This window comes from Carassius carassius, chromosome 13, assembly GCF_963082965.1.
Source record: "Carassius carassius chromosome 13, fCarCar2.1, whole genome shotgun sequence".
Taxonomy (NCBI): Eukaryota; Metazoa; Chordata; class Actinopteri; order Cypriniformes; family Cyprinidae; genus Carassius; species Carassius carassius.
Genome location: NC_081767.1, coordinates 23457408 through 23472224, shown reverse-complemented (window position 1 = coordinate 23472224; position 14817 = coordinate 23457408). Strand labels below are relative to the sequence as shown.

The 14817-nt window shown below is 37.3% G+C and overlaps 1 protein-coding gene across 2 annotated transcripts in view; it reads right to left on the bottom strand.

Moving 5' to 3' along the window:
• cttnbp2 (cortactin binding protein 2) overlaps window positions 1-14817 on the bottom strand; it is a 57612-nt gene that overhangs the window by 38061 nt on the left and 4734 nt on the right. The gene's annotated exons all lie outside the window — the stretch shown is intronic.

Sequence of the window (14817 nt, the reverse complement as noted above, 5' to 3'; positions counted from 1 at the left end):
TAAGAAAAATAAGAATAATAAGAAAAATAAAAAAAGATTTAACTTTGTAGCAGTGAACAAAGCTGAATTTACAGAAAACCCTGAGATTGCTAGAAATGCAGAATTTACAATGAATTACGATGCAAATAAATGCTGATGTGCTGATGGCCACTTATACAGATGGTAATAACACAAATGTGCCAAAGTAAATAATCTACTCTGTTCGTATCCACTCTATCCACTCTATTCATATAGACGCGTTCACTTTGATAGCCGTGATCATACAGTAATAGCGAGCTGATTTGGGCTGATTTGCACTCAAACAGATGGTAATCATGCAGATACATTCACATTCAACATAAAACACACTCTCACATATATAAAAACTGTAGAAAAATAAAACAAACAAAGAAAAAGGCGATCGCTATAAGTTCCGCCTCCATCAGCTAACAGGTGCATCAGAGCGCGTCACGAGGGAGCACCAAAATTCAAATAAACTATCTTTCGCCTATCTTTCATTCATTCTTTTTTTCCGGTGGATTGTCTCATTCTGTTTGTGACACTGTACGCTGCAAAACCATGCCGTTTTATTACTACCAAGACGCATTCCGACCATGAGTTATTCCATAACGGATGCACAGTTCTATCGCTGAAGAACTGAAACGTAAACAAAGGAATTATGATCCATATTTCAACGTTATTGCTTCGTTGGACTAAACGTGCTTCATGAGATGTCATTCAGTTGACCCTTACCTTTCTAACTAAACCGGGATTTACAGCTTTGGATGTGTTTATGACTCGTTATTACGACGGATCTGGTATGTACAGCGTTTCTAATGTTCATGTTTTTTATGTGTACTGCTTACACAAATGTAGCAAATACAGTCTTTATAAGCTTTCCATTGAAAAACAGCGATCTGTCGTCGATGCTTGAGGCTTAGATCTTTATAATGATACATAGTTTGTCAAGATTAAATTTGTCCCGTTTCATTTAATTTATTCATAAACACTGACACGTGCAAGTTGAGGGGCGTTCAGGACGAGGGCGTCGGGGTGTTGGCTAAGAGGTTAAATATGACTTTTGCCTCAATAAACTCCTAATTTCTTGCATATTAATACTAAGTAAGGTAGTTGTTAAGTTTCGGTATAGGGAAGGGTTAAGGGATCTTAAATATGGTCCTGCAGAATAAGGCAGTAATATGCTTTATAAGTACTAATAAAAAGCCAATATGCTAGTACAACCCGAATTCCGGAAAAGTTGGGACGTTTTTTAATTTTTAATAAAATGAAAACTAAAGGAATTTCAAATCACATGAGACAATATTTTATTCACAATAGAACATAGATAACGTAGCAAATGTTTAAACTGAGAAATTTTACACTTTTATCCACTTAATTAGCTCATTTAAAATTTAATGCCTGCTACAGGTCTCAAAAAAGTTGGCACGGGGGCAACAAATGGCTAAAAAAGCAAGCAGTTTTGAAAAGATTCAGCTGGGAGAACATCTAGTGATTAATTAAGTTAATTGATATCAGGTCTGTAACATGATTAGCTATAAAAGCTTTGTCTTAGAGAAGCAGAGTCTCTCAGAAGTAAAGATGGGCAGAGGCTCTCCAATCTGTGAAAGACTGCGTAAAAAAATTGTGGAAAACTTTAAAAACAATGTTCCTCAACGTCAAATTGCAAAGGCTTTGCAAATCTCATCATCTACAGTGCATAACATCATCAAAAGATTCAGAGAAACTGGAGAAATCTCTGTGCGTAAGGGACAAGGCCGGAGACCTTTATTTGATGCCCGTGGTCTTCGGGCTCTCAGATGACACTGCATCACTCATCGGCATGATTGTGTCAATGACATTACTAAATGGGCCCAGGAATACTTTCAGAAACCACTGTCAGTAAACACAATCCGCCGTGCCATCAGCAGATGCCAACTAAAGCTCTATCATGCAAAAAGGAAGCCATATGTGAACATGGTCCAGAAGCGCTGTCGTGTCCTGTGGGCCAAGGCTCATTTAAAATGGACTATTTCAAAGTGGAATAGTGTTTTATGGTCAGACGAGTCCAAATTTGACATTCTTGTTGGAAATCACGGACGCCGTGTCCTCCGGGCTAAAGAGGAGGGCGACCTTCCAGCATGTTATCAGCGTTCAGTTCAAAAGCCAGCATCTCTGATGGTATGGGGGTGCATAAGTGCATACGGTATGGGCAGCTTGCATGTTTTGGAAGGCTCTGTGAATGCTGAAAGGTATATTAAGGTTTTAGAGCAACATATGCTTCCCTCCAAACAACGTCTATTTCAGGGAAGGCCTTGTTTATTTCAGCAGGACAATGCAAAACCACATACTGCAGCTATAACAACAGCATGGCTTCGTCGTAGAAGAGTCCGGGTGCTAACCTGGCCTGCCTGCAGTCCAGATCTTTCACCTATAGAGAACATTTGGCGCATCATTAAACGAAAAATACGTCAAAGACGACCACGAACTCTTCAGCAGCTGGAAATCTATATAAGGCAAGAATGGGACCAAATTCCAACAGCAAAACTCCAGCAACTCATAGCCTCAATGCCCAGACGTCTTCAAACTGTTTTGAAAAGAAAAGGAGATGCTACACCATGGTAAACATGCCCCGTCCCAACTATTTTGAGACCTGTAGCAGAAATCAAAATTGAAATGAGCTCATTTTGTGCATAAAATTGTAAACTTTCTCAGTTTAAACATTTGCTATGTTATCTATGTTCTATTGTAAATATTGGCTCATGTGATTTGAAAGTCTTTTAGTTTTCATTTTATTAAAATTTAAAAAACGTCCCAACTTTTCCGGAATTCGGGTTGTAATATGCAAGCTGGTTCATAGTGAGAATTGCTCCTTAAAATAAAGTGTTACCATAAATTGATTTGAAAGATGTAATTAAAAATGGTATTGTTAACTATGATCAGAAAGAATGTATTTATGGCTGATTAATTCACCTGCACTTTTCTATTGCCAGGTGTCATAAAAAAAGTAAATTTCTGACCTGTTTGTAGCTTGTAGCGCCACATTTGGCTGGTTTCTTCAGTGGGTTTGATATCAGTTTACCTCTGAGGATATGAGGACGTGATAGAAACATAAGTCTCATGACATCTGTTCAAGAAAAATAAAGCCTGTAGCTAAGTAAACGACATTGTGCTGATTGTCAAATTTCTATTAAAACTGCCAATCAAATTAATGAGACCCTGTTTAGTGAAACAGAACTGACGGAGTCAGAGACAAAATCAATAACGAGCAATTCAGGCAATGAAGAAATCTTGCACTTTTAATTACAAGCTCTCTATAAAAACTATCCAGCAGGGAATGTCAAACCAAAAGAAAAGACAAACTTGATCCCTATCGACAGGAATTAAAGTTGACGTCAAACAGGACGAGATAATATAGAGACGGTACTACAGCTCTGCTTATGAAGTGAAGAGGAACTGTCACACTACCACATGCATACTCACTTCTGGGTCAGATTCATATTAAGCTCAAGGAACTGCTTTACTCTGATGTGAAACACTCACACACACAGAAACTGACTTCCCTTTGGAATTCACAATCCATGTTTTTGCTGCATATATCCCAAATGCAGCCTGACATCTTCTGTATGTATAAGCAACAGAAACAGGGTTAGATTCAGCCATATTTAAAAATATGGGTGAATTCATTTGACCTGAAATAAACACATTCTACACATACACATTCTCAAGCACACACAATGTTCCCATTTGTTACATAAATGTGTACCACTTAGGGCATTTTTCCATACTGTGTACAGTGTGAAGCAATGAATCACGACCAACCCTGATTTTTCCTTCCTGTAAAAGTCGAAGCAACACGAGCCCAAATATTAGAGTTCAGCCCCGCAAGGAGCTCTTACATAAACAGGTCAAAGCAGTGGCTCACTGGCATTAACAGCAGAGAAAAGCACCAGAAAAAAAAAAGATTATTTGGATTCCTTGAAGAGAATGAGCTCAGAAGCAGTTGCCACAAATGAGTGAATCATCACAGTCACAAGAGAAAGGCAAAGTAACCCCAGCATGCTATGATGACAAGTGCCTGTTAAGCATAGACTGAGGTTTTCACACAAACAAAACCATACATTAACTTCCTTACAGGATGCACTTAGAAAGATTAAACCATGCCACAGCTGCACACCACACATAAAGCAAGACACCGGCTGATTGGTTGAGAAAGCCAACTCCATTATTTACAGAGGAGTATACAGTGTACTTGTGGGTAACAGCGCATGGGGCAGCAGTACAGAAACAATATGTGTGTGTTTATATATATATATATATATATATATATATATATATATATATATATATATATATATATATATATATATATATATATATATATAATAGTGGTGCAACGGATCACAAAACTCACAGTTCGTATCATATTACGGATTTTGAGTCACGGATCAGATAATTTTTCAAATCAGCAATAAAAAAGAAAAAAAATTATAATAAAAAAAAAGAAAAATAGTGAAAACTTACTTTAAGTATGTCTAAACCACAGCAGAAACTACTAGCTCAACTAATAAAGTTAATAATAAAACAACAAAAAATACACAAATTACAAGTAAAAATTAATACAACATAACACAGTTACAGATAAAGTTAGTAATTGTATTCAGATACAGAAACGTAATAAGTGTAAGATAACACAAAAGTGCTCACTGCACAAATTAATACAGATTAATCTCTGTTAAGCTGTGCTGTTATTTGATTAGCAGACAAAAGTACTGTAGATATCTATTGGCTGCTGTCTCTGTAGGATCATGTGAAACTGAAGATGAAAATTCAGCTTTGCCATCAGAGTAATAATTAACATTTTAAATTATATTAAAATTGAAAAGTAATTTTAAACTGTAATAATATTTCAGAATATATATTTTCATGTTTTACTGCATGTTTGATCAAGTAAATGCATCCGTAGCAAGCATAAGAAACTTGTTTTAAAAAAAAATAATCATATCAACTACAAATGTTAATGGTAGTATATATATTTATATCTAATATATTTGATCACACTTTATTTTAAAGTCCAGTTCTCACTATTAACTAACTAATTAACTATGACTTTTGCCTCAATAAACTGCTAATTTGTTGCGTATTAATACTAAGTAAGGTAGTTGTTAATTTTCGGTATAGGGAAGGGTTAAGGGATCTTAAATATGATCCTGCAGAATAAGGCAATAATATATGCTTTATAGGTACTAATAAGAAGCCAATATGCTAGTAATATGCAAGCTGGTTCATAGTGAGAATTGCTCCTTAAAATAAAGTGCTAAAGATGTCATTAAAAATGGTATTGTTAACTATGTTCAGAAAGATTGTTTTTGAACTGTATTAATGGCTGATTAATTCACCTGCACTTTTCTATTGCCAGGTGTCATAAAAAAAGTAAATTTCTGACCTGTTTGTAGCTTGTAGCGCCACATTTGGCTGGTTTCTTCAGTGGGTTTGATATCAGTTTACCTCTGAGGATATGAGGACGTGATAGAAACATAAGTCTCATGACATCTGTTCAAGAAAAATAAAGCCTGTAGCTAAGTAAACGACATTGTGCTGATTGTCAAATTTCTATTAAAACTGCCAATCAAATTAATGAGACCCTGTTTAGTGAAACAGAAATGAGAGAGTCAGAGACAAAATCAGAAACAAGCAATTCAGGCAATGAAGAAATATTGCACTTTTAATTACAAGCTCTCTATAAAAACTATCCAGCAGGGAATGTCAAACCAAAAGACCAAATGCACTGAGCGAATACCAACACACATCCAGTTTCTTTCTCAGCGGTTTACTTTCACTTAAGACATAACTGATTGTGTGTGACTCCTCTCTCCCAATTCCTCTCTGCCGCTCCTCGCACTCGCTCCAAGCGGGGCTCGAACCCGGGTCTCCGGCATGGAAGGCAGACGCACTAAACCTCACTCCCATCCGGGTCACGGCACCAATGTGACTCCTCTCTCCCAGGTCCTCTCCACCGCTTCTGACACTCACTCCGAACGGGGCTCGAACCCGGGTCTCAATTGCTTACTCAAATACTTGCCAAATCGGGTATTTTAACAATTATGTGTCTATGTGTGAAAGAGGAATCAATTCTGTGTTTAAACTTAGACATTTAACAGTGTGTGTGTGTGTGTGTTCACTGCTCTGTGTGTGTGCATTTCGGATGGGTTAAATGCAGAGCACAAATTCTGAGTATGGGTCACCATACTTGGCTGAATGTCACTTCACTTCACTTCACTTCACTTCACTTCACTTCACTTCACTTCACTTAATCTGTGAATCACATGTGTGCAGCACCATGGGGCCTGGTCCATACAGATCACGGATCATCTACGATCCATTGCACCCCAATATATATATAATATTTCTGAGGAAACCATGATACATTTTTTCAAGATTCTCTGATAAAAATAAGTTCAAAAGATAAGCATTTATATTTATATTTTGATAGATAGATAGAACAACTAATTTTGCACTACTAGGAAAGAGCCCATTTTCTCAAGACCCATCCTCCACAGATTGTCCCCACATACAGTATGAGTAGTATTTATAGTGACGTCATTATATATATGAAAGGCATACATCCTTTAATTATTTAACACTGCTGAACACATGAGGATTTGGTGGGGGGTTTTCTTCCACAGAGTCATTGAAACAAAACTTGAGAGGGTTTCAGTGTACTGTATATCCGCCACTAGATCGACAGGCACTGCTGGAACGCTAAAACTGGTCATGCCTCTCTAATGATGTTTGGGGCCTATTTTAATGACCCTCTCGAATGAACAACATTTGAGTGTGGCGCTCCACAGACCAATCTATGAAAATCCAATAAACGTGTAAACCCATATCCTGCACACAGTCTTCAAGACTCAGATGCAAAGGCGTTTAATGTTAAGTTTCCTCAAGCAAAACAAACCTTATTCTTGTCTGTATGTTTTCAGATAACAATTCAGTATGTAATCACAGCATGACTATTTTGTGCCATTTTCAGTTGAAGCAAGATTTCATGAACATGTATGATTCATATGACACACAAAGAGTGCCTTCTATCTGAACCGCACTATATAACAGGCATGTATGATGAGGCAGCTCCATTTTGAATGACACTTTGTTTTCCTCAAGCAGCTAAAACGAGCACAAAATGGATGACTACTTTTTTATAAAACAGCCAATGAATAAAGCATTGCACCATACAGTATACGGCAAATTCAACTTGTTTCTTTACCAGAGCAGATTCTTGCACCAGTCCAGGAAATTACTAACTGACTTGGTTAAATATTCAGCAAAACAGATATTCATTGCTTTAAAGCTATATCCATGACACATTATATATGTCTTCTTAGCCTTTAGGGTAGCTTAATAGAACAAACTTATTTATTTTAAGGATGTACTTGAGGGGAAGCGCGCATCTGTGCCTCATTGTGGCCTGGTAGTAAATTTGCATTCTCATACAGCTCAGGAATTCAACAAAGAAAAGAAAGTCCTTGAAATCAAAACATGAGTTTTGTATTGTTTAGTCCATGTCTGTTAGCTCTAGAGCCTTATATTGTAGGCTACATGTTAGATTCCTCCTAAAAGTTTCTCCGAAAGTGACTGGGAAGTTGCAAATCATAGCTCAATGCTGACATAAGGTCATTACTTATTTCTTTCTAAATAAAAAGAGATTATCCCATCCAATCTTTCTGTTTCAAAAAGGAAGTAGGTCAACACAGGACATCAAAACTGCATTCTGCAAGCAATTTCATGGTATACGGGTGGGTCATATTCGAAATGATGTTTTCACTTCATACAGTAATAGAAATGTCTGGCCTTCTTCTTGAGAAGATAACTAAGGTTGTCATGAAATATAATGACTGCAGCTTACACAACAACAGAGTGCTCAGTGAAATATAAGGACAGGAGCGGTTGAGGTGGGGAAGAAAGGCTGGCAGAGGACCAGTAACTGGTGCCTGGAGTGACTAAACTGCCATTCAGCGCTCAGTGAGAAACAGCCTGGACTCATCCACACAGACAATGACTGAGTATTCGGCTCCTGATTCATTTCGGTTTGGCTGTTAAGTTACAAGGAAGGAAAAAGAAAGGTGGTGTGGCAGAGCAGTTAAAGATCTGGGCTCGTAACCTTGAGGTTGTAGTATCTCAGACAAAGTTATTAGCGGCCCTAAGATAACGGTGTAATATGCAATACAACAGCCACAGACACCGTAGCAGCAGTGCATTAAAGGGGATGCATTTAAAGGCAGTCAGAGTTTAAGGGTAAGCAAGGACACTTACCTTTCTGCTCTCCAAGGACTACAGACAGCAATTTGTATGCTAGAAGGATCGTGTCTCAGTCTAATTTCAGAAAAGCGCCATATCTCCTCAGACAGTGGGAAGGACAAAACAGCCCCAGAAGTGCTACACATCGACAATGGCCTGCTTGTTCGGGATACCCTGAAGTCTGTCTCAATGACTCTAACCCATCATGACTGCAATATTGAATAACAAAGAGACACAGTAACCTCTGATTACCAATCTACTTATTTAAAGTACTTATTTTTTCATAGTTTGGCTGGTCCTGCGACTTACAGTCAGGTGCGACTTATTTATCAAAATTTATTTGACATGAACCAAGAGAAAACATTACACTGCTGCTGCAGAGCAAGTACTGAGACTTGTTACTCCCAGTACATCCACAACATGCTGCTGTGAGCATGTAAAAAATATTTCTGCTGCAAATATAGCATACAAGAAATAAGCCCATAGCATACATGAGTCACCTCGTAGCATATCTATACAGGCGGAGCTGGGGAAGGTAGAGGGATTCTGAAGCAAACTGCACTGCTTCAGCAAGCTCTAGTTGTTTATTTGAATGTTGAGCAGCGAGCTTATTGGCTACCAATACAGGAGAGAACCAATCAGCTGTGCCATGTGATAATGATGTCATTACGTCAGACTAAGTTAGACCTATTGGACTGTGCCATTAGGAGTTTCATGTCTAAACTCTGTATTTATGTTAAATATAATTTATTAATGTGATAGCAAAGCTACTGTCAGTGTTAAATTATCCTTCAGAAATCAATCTAAAATGCTGAATTGTGGCTCAAGAAACATTTTTTTATTATTAGCAATGTTCAAAACAGTTGTGCTGCTTCATAATTTTGTGGATTCACTAATGAATAGAAAGTTAAAATATTTTTTAACATTTTTAACAGTGTACAAATCTTAACAGACACATTTGATTAATTTACCGTATTTTCCGGACTATAAGTCTCACTTTTTTTCATAGTTTGGCTGGTCCTGCGACTTATAGTCAGGTGCGACTTATTTATGAAAAAATTTATTTGACATGAACCAAGAGAAATGAACTAAGAGAAATGAACCAAGAGAAAACATTACGGTCTCCAGCCATAAGAGGGCGCTCTATGCTGCCAGAAATGCTGCTCAGTGCTCCTGTAGTCTACCACTGAAAACATAGAGCACCCTCTCGCGGCTGTAGACCGTAATGTTTTCTCTGGGCTGGTCTTCAGCTGGCCTGCAGCCAGAAATAACAGCGAGTTAACATGATGCCCATGACCTGAGTACTCACTCAAACGGGATGCTCCCTGCCACCGTGCCATCACATTTAACAACAACACAGTCAAGTACTGTATGTGCTGGCCTCCTTTTAGCCTCAATTAAACCACAAATTCACTATCAATTCTGACATTTACCAAAACCTCAAATGAGTTGGTTTTCCTGAACTTTCCTTATTTCTGCCGGTTGAACACAAAGACCGCTGTATGGATTCCCACCTACTATAATTGATGACTCAGTTGACTTTCATGAAATAGTGATCACCCCCTTCTTTCACTTCTGCACACAGCTGCACTAAAAAGCTTGAAAGATAATCGTTCAGTGCTCTTTTCTAGTGAATCTTGCTTAACTGCTCAGGCAAAACTAAAGCCATTAGGAGAAAACTAACAAAATGGCTGAATAAGATGCTTGCGGTTCTTGATTTATTCTGCTTATTTAAGATTTCCAGTATTTTGGAATGATTAAATGATTGAGAGTGCACTTCAAAATAAACGGGAGGGTGCTGGAAAATACCTTGGATGGGGTCTGTAAATTCAATTGATTTTCAACTGTTTGAATAGTGTTTTAATAACAATAACTAATTTAATAACTTCTGTCCGTCCATCCATCCATCCAGCCAGCCACCCACACACACACACACTCACACACACAAACTGTCCTCAGCCTCGCCGAATGGCAGCGTGAGGATCAGCTAAGCTGCTCTTACACACACGTGCATGTGGAATTATGGTTCTGCTTCTTGCATTTGACAGATATAATGTAAAATGTGGTGGAAGGGGGGAGGGAGAGAGAGAGAGAGAGAGAGAGAGAGAGAGAGAGAGAGAGAGAGAAATACCCTGACACAACACAAACATCTCCAAGCTGTTGTCTTTGATTTGTATGCAACATTCAGACATCTATATATAGAGTGAGAGATAATGTCCAAAATGATCTGTTAATGGTAATATAAATATAATATAAACAAATAATATAATATAATATAATATAATATAATATAATAATATATATGGATATATATATATATATCCAAAATCTAAAATTATAATTAAAATAAGATAAAGTTTGTACAAAATATTGTGTAATTTCTTAAAATTGGAAACAAAACGAACCATTCGGTTCACCACACAGGTTTCGTCACGCGCTGGGACCGCTGTTCAACTTAAATCTGACAAAGCATCTGTAATATGGTTTGCTATAAATAACATGTAGGCCTAAAACAAACAGGGTTCAGCTGATATGCGTTTCTGTTGATGGATGCGCATTCTGGCTTCCCAGACATTACAACAACAGCGATGAAAAAAAAAAACCCTGGACAAATCATTCACTTTTGTTCACCGCGAATCCCGTATTCTGGAATATGAGCAGTCATTTATTCTGTCATCACCCGGGTGCTGACAGCGCGCGCTCACAGATGAGACCTGAACAGCACACGTTGATATCTGTGTTTAAACTAAACTCATTTAAGCTTTGTCAGTTTAAACATTTAAGAGCCAGAGGACGAGAGCTCATCCGCAAACCCACGCCTCAGAACGAGCCTAAATATTAAGCTTTCTCTTAAGTATTGTGTTTAAAAGGACAATTTCAGACAAAAATTATGTCAAAATGACCGTCTTGGTAAGTATCCTACAGTAGACATAGCCGGCTTAACGTAGGCCTGCTGTATCAGTGCATTCTCTTAAAGTGACAACAAAGAAATCACTCACTGCTCTGGATTAAAAAGCTTTTGTAACTTTAATAAAGAATACTCTTTAATTTATACAGTCCAATATGCAATGCTGTTTTACATTTGATTACTTTATTCAATTTCTGTACCTAAAAACTTATGCTAGACCTACCTAAAAAAACAACAACGGAAATTCACTGTTTATTGTTTGTATCTTTACTCTATTGTATTTATTTGTGCTGTTGCTTGTAGTTGGATAAAATATTCTTCTCTTTTTTTTTTTATTAGAAAGTATAGTTATTCCATAAACATAGCACATAGCGAACTGTGAAAACAAACTGTGAAACAAACCGAACCGTGAAAAAGTTGAACCGTGCCACCCCTATTAAATATTAATGGATACTCAGACATAATATTCCAATACCTATACATACAGCTAGAAGATATTGTCCAAAATGACTTGCTATTAGTGATATAAAACTAATATATAAATATAAATGTTATTTTAAACATGTATATACACAATATAACTTAATTTAAGCCATGTACACTGCAGTTACCTGTAAAGTTACTGGGCAGTGTTCATTTGGCCCCTGTATACAGTGTGTTTGTGCACTATTTCTATAAGTCACACTGGGAAATAACTCTTACCTTCTACCTCACAAAAAGAATGTGAAAATGTACAACGCTCCCCGTAATAGCCATGTGAATGTGAACTGGGGCAGCGGCTCCAGTAAATATGCATTCACATCAGAGGCTAAACATGTTCACTGTAACAAACAATCACTCATATGCATGGAGAGAAAGAGGAACTGAACTGCTATCTCTAAACCTGTATCCAGTTTCATTTAGCAACGATGACCTGACAGTAGCTCACATGGCTGCGCCAGAAAGTGTGTTCAGAAGTTAAACGGCTCCATCTAATCATAGCAGCACAAGCAGAAAGCAGCCAATCATATTAATAGTGCTGAAACAACCAGACAGCCTACACTACTCCAGTCCAGTGTGTCTATTATTCCAAAGTCACACAATGGAAGTAAGCTAAAAAAAAGAAAAGAAAAGAGTAGCTGTGAACTTTTAGCCCTGGAGATACTCACAGGCTCTGTTCCAAAACCTAGAGAGCTGAATACATTGGCAGCATTTTAAGGCATTCAACAGTGTGCTTCCAATGTGAAGACTGTCCCACAATACTTGGCCAAATTCTAATGCAGCATCACATGTAGTCCCACAATACACTACTACAAGGTCAGTGAAAAAAAAAGCCAAGATGGCAGAAAAAAAAAACTAATGCAAATACCTACCGTATAATCATATAGTATCACAAAAAAAAGTTTCATTTGAAGGAATATTATATCCAAAATAATCGATATTGAATTGAATCAAATTGTTAATCTAATTGAATCGAAAGCTTGTGAATGAGAATCGAATCAAATCATGAAATTTGTTTTCAAAACCCAGCCCTAATGCAAAAATGTTGTTGGTGTGGAAGTTTTTTGCTGTGAGTGAAGAAGACCCTAAGTTTGCTATTTGTCAAACTTGTATGGCTAAAATAATACACGGGGGAACCACTTACCATTGATGCTCAAGTAGAATTTTGCCTATACATATGCTGGCAACATTTATTACCCACTTACTGCATTATTATTATTTGGAAGAGTATTGTACACTCATTCATAAGATCTTTTGACTTTCGTAAGACAAGTAAAAAAGAGAAAATGGTAAATTTATAAAGTTATTTTGTTTCATAAAAGCAACTCCTTTTCAGTTAATTGTTTTTTCTACTTCTTTCCAGTCACAGAGCACTTTTATTTTTTGAGAGTTGTTTAAGTGAGAGAAGATCCTGTAACTTGGGAAATTGCATTGTTTAATAATTTATATTATGAAAATAACACTTTGCTTTGATGAAAAGTACATTTTTGTTTGTATATGCTGTCAATTATAGTTCTTAGAAAGAAAATCGGAATCAGCAAAAATCGGTATCGGCAGATCACACTTACAAAAAATCAGAAATTGGAATCGGCCAAGAAAATTGAAATCGGTGTATCTCTAGTTAAAGATACTGACTAGTGCCCCACCAGCTACCAGGAAAGTGAACATTATGGGTATGGCTATTAGCGCTAACCCACCTTAACCAGCATGGACATTCACACTAGCTTTAGCCTGTTTTTTGTTTGTTTTTTAAGTGGGGAAATGAAGAATAACATAACGACAAACTTATGAGGAGAACATTAACTAATAAACTACATTGTGTCAGAAAAGTAACTCTGTTGTCCTGCCATTGTACACAGACCCAGCCATTACTCCACTTGACACTTCTGGCTTTATGAATGGAAATAAGCACACTTGAGACATAATGGCTTGTAAGCATCTATATTCTAGCTCCAGATATCCATATGGGACTGTTTATGCTTTCAAAGTGATTTGTCTGCACTAAAGACCTTCCATTTATCTTGCGATGAACTTTACAATGTAAGAAGACAATGGCTCAAAAACTGAGCTGATGTGACTGGATATAACAGGCTGGCTCTGAACACAAGTCCGAGAGTTTGTAGGCATGTGACTCCACAGTTAATCTGCTTATGTCCAGCCATTGTTTCTGACGAAAAATGATACATCACACAGAGCTTCTTCAGCTTGCTAATTAATCGCATAGCTTCTTAATAATGCATAGGATTGCTGCTTTCATTTCTCATGTATCAAATGCAATATTTACAGTATGGGCTAGAAAATAAGCAAAATGTTATTATTAGGCTTTTTTTTTAAAGTGGTATGTCTACAAGTCAGTATGGACGCATTTGACCCAATCACTATCTCCTTAGGAAAACAAACGAGACCATTGTGCTTGAGCTGGTTGCTGTGGAAAGGGAATGAGGGATGAGGGACGGAGAGAAAGAGATAGTATATCCACAGGGGGAGAACCAGCTGGGAAATACTTGCAGCCAAGGAAACATAATAACAAAAAGAGCAGCCTCTAAAATGCATGGAAAGCATCTCAAAGTAAAGCGGAAGAGGGTGAACATCACAAACCAGCATAAACAAAGCAAAAAAAGACAGGAAGGGAGACTGAGATGGAGAGACAGAAAATGTGCCCATTGTTTGGCAAATACACTGGCCTAGAAACTCACAAAGACAACCTGAACTAGAACACCTGAAAATATAGTGACACATAAATCTTAATCAGATGCACTTGGACTCTTACCCCAGTGTGAACATCTGACTTTCATGCAAAGACGAATAGGGACAAATACTGCACCATGACCTTACAATCCCCTTGACTTAGCTCTTCTGCCGAGCCCTAAACACTTTCTATCTCCTTAAAACATTTAAAGTGTCCCTGGATTGTCAAAAACAAACAACACCTCTGTATGTACACTGATGTACAAAAGTTGGGGTCAGTAAGATTGTTTTAAATGTTTTTGAAAGAAGTCCCTTTTTTGCTTACTAAGGCTGTATTGTTTTTTTAATCAGAAATACAGTAAAACAGCAATACTGTGAAATATTATTACAATTCAAAAGAAACGTTTGTTTTATTTTAATTTTCAATGTATTATTTTCCTGTGATGGCAAAAGTCAAATCTACTCTA